Here is a 6477-nt window from a genome sequence, read left to right as displayed (position 1 = left end):
ATTTACCGCCAAGTTTCAATAGTGACAGTGAAATGTCATTTTCGATCATGGTATCTGTTTGTGACGTCACAGCCCGAAACACTCCTAACCAAACGCTACTGTGGTATCAGATCGAAAATACGCCTCAACAGCGAAGCGAACGAACACAAGCGCGCACACACATGTACACGAAACAGTCGAGCGACCTTCGCCGTCTAAAGGTGTAAACACGCCGACACGCGCCACGGCTGGGATCCAATAGTCGCGAGCCAACCTTGCGACTATTGGATCAGCGCGAAAAGAGTGAATTGTGGGAAGTGCCCATTTTCAAATTCTGACTGCGTTTTCTTTCGGCGTATGTACATGGGTCGGTATTTAGATCTTATTTATTTGGGTGCCCACGCTCACTTAAGTGCATATAAGTGATACGCGGAAGCTAGGTAAGAAAAAAAGCATCAAATAATTTTATAGATTTTGTGTTTTTAATTCGTTCATTATATTTAATTTTTATTTAAATAACAAAGAAGATAGAAAAACTGACTCGTCAAATGATAACAATCGAAATAAAAATAAAGGATCAGATTAACCGAGTCATATAAATACGAATAGATATAAATAACTATAAACGAGTTTTTATTACAAATAAATTGAACTTGAAATAACTAAGAAAAAATTAACGTTTAATCCTCATCAGTATATTTAAAAAATTAGAATAATAAAATATTTATCATAAATTAATAAATAAACGAAACCGAGAAATAATACAAAAATTGCGTTGCTGCCGAGCTACTCATTTGGAATTTTTTGTATTATTTTTCGGTTCCATTTATTTATTAATTTGTTATGATAAATATTTTATATTATTCTGATTTTTTAACTATTCTGATAAAGATTCTGTGTGGCTCGGAATGATAATTTTTTCTTAGTTATTTTAACTTTAATTTATTTGTAATAAATACGGTTTAGTTATTCATATCTATTTGTATTCATATATAACTCAGTTAATCTGACTCTTTATTTTGATTATTTATTTAAATAGATCTACAAATCTCCGCTTAAACAAAAAGGACAACAAAATAACTATAAATTGCATTTTATCTACCACAGTTAATCTCTGTGAAAAATGTATCAAAGAAAATTAACGATAGTTCGTGTCCGTAAGCATAGAGCAAAGAAAAGATGTTTGGAAACATTTGAAAATAAAAATAAGCGCAGAGCAGGTAAAATTTTCAAATCATCTTAAATCTTTATTTTTATTAGAAAAATAATACTAGGATGTTATTTGTTGAAAATAAAATTAAGTAAATACAATAACTATAGATATATTATTAATTATAATTACACAGATTTTGTTTTATTTAATGTTAAGTTTATAATTACTTTACATTTTACATTTTACATAAATAATATGAATTGTAATATGCCTAATTATTATATGTGTTTTCATTATTTTTACTAATAAACGAGAGACTAAGATATTAATAAAAATATTCCTAAAGAACAAAATTTCGATGAAATTTCAGAACATATGATAGAAGAACAGTTTGAAATTAGTTCGAGTGATACATCAAAAAATTGTGAAGAAGAATAAAATAGGTTGATGGAATATAATTTAATATTTATGCAAGCAATATTGAGTTTGGACAACATTCTGTAAACTTGTCTGACATTGATATGAACAACAATAATACATCTGATCAGAATGTGAGTTAAATATAAAAATAATGTATCTTGGTCTAGAGCGATTCCTGTAAATGTAAAATTTTTGACATTTGAAATGTGATATTTTATTTCACTTTATCATTGTTATCAAATACTTTAAGTATCAATTTATTGTAAGTACCATGATAGGGGAAGTAAAATGCAAAAATCTGTTTCACATAAAGTACAAATAGAATAGCTTTATATTTGATACGCTCTTTCAAATCTCTTATACTATATAAATCTGATTTGCGAGAAAAAACTAATCACCTCGTTTATGTTATTTTTAAATTGTGTCGTGTATATATAAACAAGTTTCTGCTATATTTTTTCAATTAAAATTTTTCTTTTATAGATTAACGATGAGTCCGATGAAAACTGGATAGATTACAACAATGAAGAAATAGATAATAAATATTCTCAAGTTGATAGCGGCAATAACGAAGAATTTAATGAAATTAGTGAGCTTCGTAAATGGGCTATTGATTGCAATATTCGCGCAGCACATTTAGATAAACTATTGTATATTTTAAGACGACGTTTAATTCCACAATTGCCAAACTCATCCAAGGTATTTCTTGGTACAAGAATGGCGGAATATAAAATTGAACGATTAGGAAACGGAGAATTCGTTTATTTTGGTATAAGAAAAGGAATTGGAAACATAAATGTTGAACTTCACAATGAAAAAATTTATTTAATATTAAATGTAGATGGAATGCCATTATTTCGTTCCAGTTTAAAACAGTTATGGACAATTTTAGCAAAAATAGATTATTCTCCAGACATTTATGAACCATTTCCCGTTGCTATATATTGTGGTGATCAAAAGCCAGGTACTATAGAATTATTTTTAAAGGATTTTATAAATGAAATAAATACTTTACATTACATACTTTACAAACGCTTCAAAGTTCTTATAAAATGTTTTACATGCGACACATCAGCCAGATCTTTTTAAAACAGTGCAAAGGTCACACTGCTTATTTTTCATGTGAACGATGTATTATACGAGGTAAAAGATTTGAAAGTAGACTGATATTTACTTCTGGTAATTATGATAAAAGAACAGACAGGAGTTTTCGAATGCAAGAACAACCTAAGCATCACATTGAGGTTTCACCACTTTTAGACATTAATCCTCCAATAGATATGATACATCAATTCGTACTAGACTTTATGCATTTGTGCTGTATTGGAATTATGAAAAAATTACTTGAATTTTGACTTGAAAATTCAGGATTCAAGTTAAATTATCGTCAAAAACAAATTTTAACAGAAAGATTAGTAAAAATGTCAGACCAAATACCTTGTGAATACCAACGTAAAACGAGATCGTTAGTAAAATATTTTGCTAAATTAAAAACGACTGAACTCAGATTCATTCTCCTTTATAGTGGACCTTTGCTTTTTAAGAAATTAGTGAAGCCGAAATTTTATAAACATTTTCTATTATTTCACACCGCATGTCGTCTGTTATCAAATGATGAATATAGTTTGAAATATTCCGGAAAAATAAAATTATATCTTCGCAAATTTGTGAAATTATCCCAAAAATATTATGGAAAAAAATCATAATCAATGAATATGCACAATTTAACACATTTGGTTGATGATGTTACAAACATGAAATGTAATTTAAGCAAAATAACTTGCTTTCCCTTTGAAAATGCATTGGGTAAAATCAAACAACTTGTTCGTTCTGGAAACCATGTTCTGGCTCAAATATGTTGCAGACTTCATGAAAAGTATCTCGTAAACAGAGAAATACCCATCTGTAATACAGATCATTAAAGAAAAACGGTTAGATAATATTTTCAATATTATCTCATTAAAATATAAAGAATTTACAATAAAAAATACTTATCCTGATAATGTATTACTATTAGAAAATGGAACATGTATAATAGTAGAACTATTGTCAAGATCGATTAATTCGTTAAACATTATGATAACAGGTAAAGAACTGAAGAAAGAAAGAGCTATGTACATATCATTTAAATCAGATCGTATAAATGTATGGAGAATTAAAGATGAAGATTCCACTAAAAAAATTAATGTATCAATAGAACATGTAAAATGTAAATTAGCAGCTTTATATATACAAGATCAGACAGATGAAGATTTGTATGAACTATTTGTATCATGCCCTACTTCACACATAATAAAGTAAATTAAAAAATTCGTAACATATTTATTTCGAAACTTTGTTTTCCCTTTCTTCCTTCTTATTTTTTATCTATTTTTCATATTTTTTTATTCAAAATTACATAAAATTTTGTAATGCTAAAATACTTACCTTATCCATTAAAAATATATAGTGACATAAAAATACTTACCTTAAGATAATAGACGTTCTCTCATGCAGTCGTGCTCATCCAACGCGCTTCTGCTCCTAACCGCGTGTTACTTACTGTGAAGTACGTAATTTCATTGACTGCAAAGCATGAAGGGGAAATTTCGAGGAAATTCTAAGAAAAAGTGATTTTTGAAGGAACGTCTTTAAATAATTGTTGCCACTAACAGTTTAAAATTCTCGTTCCTTCCAATTGTGATTTATTTGTAAAATTTCAAAGTAACATTTTTATAACAAAATTAAAAATGTAAACTTAAGTGTAGCCTATTTGTGTAAAATTTTCTACTTAAATACTATTTTTAGGAACCAAAATCATTATAGTTATATAGGTTTTACTTCAAACTTATTATAGTGAATTTTACTTCAGACTTCAAACTGAAACACTATAAGGCTTCATATTACTATTTCAGAAATTGATTAAACTAAACCCTGCTTGGATTGTATGTTTCGGACCGCCACATTTATACCTATTTCGCACCTGTTTATGACTTTTATTTTTACAATTTCTCTTATTTAGCAATATGTGATGGCTCAGTTATGGCAGACCTAGTTAGGGGCACTCACACACACATCATTGTCATATGTCTTTTCAGGGCCTGTTTAGGAAATTCCATCTAGAATTTTCCTTTCTAAGCCCTTTCTAGACCCAACAGTGGCAGGCCTTGTTAAAGGCAGTCAATGCCTATTCAGGGCCTGTTTAGGAAATTCCATCTAGAAATTTTCTGCCTAGGCCCTTTCTAGGCCCAACGATGGCAGGCCCTGTTAGGGGCACTCACGTCAGTGCCCATTCAAGGCTTGTTTATGAAATTCCATCTAGAAATTTCCTGCCTAGGCCCTTTCTAGGCCCAACGATGGCAGGCCCTGTTAGGGGCACTCACGTCAGTGCCCATTCAAGGCCTGTTTAGGAAATTCCATCTAGAAATTTCCTGCCTAGGCCTTTTCTAGGCCCAACGATGGCAGACCTATTTTAGGATATCCCTATTTGGGCCCAACGTTGACAGATCTATTTTAGGGCATGCCTGTTCAGGCCCTATATGGACGTGGGGCACGCCCCGACAAAATTCTACCCGGGTTTATTTTTATTTTTTTTTAAATACATTTTATATATTTTTTATGTGTACAATCATATTTTTGTATGTGTATAATCATATTATTACATTCAACTTAAAAGATTTCTTAGAATATTCAGGATTCAGAATGTTCGTGTTTAATAATTGATTCACAAATATGTTATATCAATATATGTATACCGAGACATTCGAGTGCGTCCAATCAAAATTTAAAAAAAAACGTAAACAAAATAAACTTTATGATAAACAATATAAAGAATAGAAGATATATTTTGAAAATATAATTTCGAATTATATTTTTTATAATCTAAGCAAATAAAATTTAAATTGATTTACCATCACACAATTTTGTTTTTAGAGTATTGTTACATTTACGAATAAATTTTGTCACAACAGTAGAACAACCTTGCAAAGAAGTAATTAGAATTTCCTGATCTATATTTAAGAACATTTGTATAACAGGTTGGATACTGTATGTGCCAAACATAATATGCACTTAATAGACACACAATAACTCTCGAAACAGTTGGCTGTGGAACTTTAACTTTAATTGTTTCGTCCGTTACTATATATGCTGTTGCAATTTCTCCCTCGATTGATGTATACGAATACATCACTACACGTGGAGCTTCTCCTTCCTTGGTTGTTAAAATGTCAGTTGAAGACATAACCTTTTTTCGTAAATTTATAATTACTTTATATTACTTTGTATTATACATACACACACACACACAATAATATATTTACCTCTTTTATAATAAATAGTGGAGAACATTGTTTTTGAAATTTTTTATTAGTAAGTTTCTTCTATAATTCTTCCCTAACATATGCTTTTGATTTTTCATTAGAGTTCTCTGTATAAAAATATTTCATCAATTTGTCGATCATAGAAATAGTTTTATCAAAAAGCACATCTTCTGTTATAGATGTCATGTTTAAAAATTCGAAAAGCATCTGTAGAAAAAATATAAAATTAGTTATATTATAAATATAAAAATAGTAAATAATTACAATAACAATAGTACTAATATAATATAATATAATATAATATACGACGAGTTATGACAGACAAATGGCACAAAGTAAAAATTATTTTTAATACAAAATTTAATACAAAAAAGGACTGAATATTCTAACAGATCTAGTTTTTACTGATTTAATTCTATTATAGTGTGTTTAATAAAGATTATTAGAGGTGTAAAATTTACTTTCCATTTCATAATGTTTTAAGGGGTTATACTCAGTTGGAATGCGGAAAATAAGATGATTTTCACGATTTTTTTTAGCAGTATAGACAAACATTTATTGAAATGTGCTTCATGGCATCTAATAGTATATACATTGAAGTACTTATAATAATTTTTTTGAGTC

General features: G+C 29.0%; 1 protein-coding gene across 1 annotated transcript in view; it reads right to left on the bottom strand.

Moving 5' to 3' along the window:
- Positions 1-5540: 5540 nt before the first annotated feature.
- The window catches only part of LOC108757421 (uncharacterized), a 3453-nt gene continuing 2516 nt past the window's right edge, over positions 5541-6477 (bottom strand). The window contains exons 3-4 of the transcript XR_001939902.1: positions 5854-6060; positions 5541-5777 (exon numbers count right to left, since the gene is read on the bottom strand). The gene's annotated coding sequence lies outside the window, so the exon portion shown is untranslated. The remainder of the gene's footprint in view (positions 5778-5853; positions 6061-6477) is intronic.

The sequence above is a fragment of the Trachymyrmex cornetzi genome, unplaced genomic scaffold (genome assembly GCF_001594075.2).
Source record: "Trachymyrmex cornetzi isolate Tcor2-1 unplaced genomic scaffold, Tcor1.1 scaffold142, whole genome shotgun sequence".
Taxonomy (NCBI): domain Eukaryota; kingdom Metazoa; phylum Arthropoda; class Insecta; order Hymenoptera; family Formicidae; genus Trachymyrmex; species Trachymyrmex cornetzi.
This window is presented reverse-complemented; position numbering and strand designations above follow the sequence as displayed.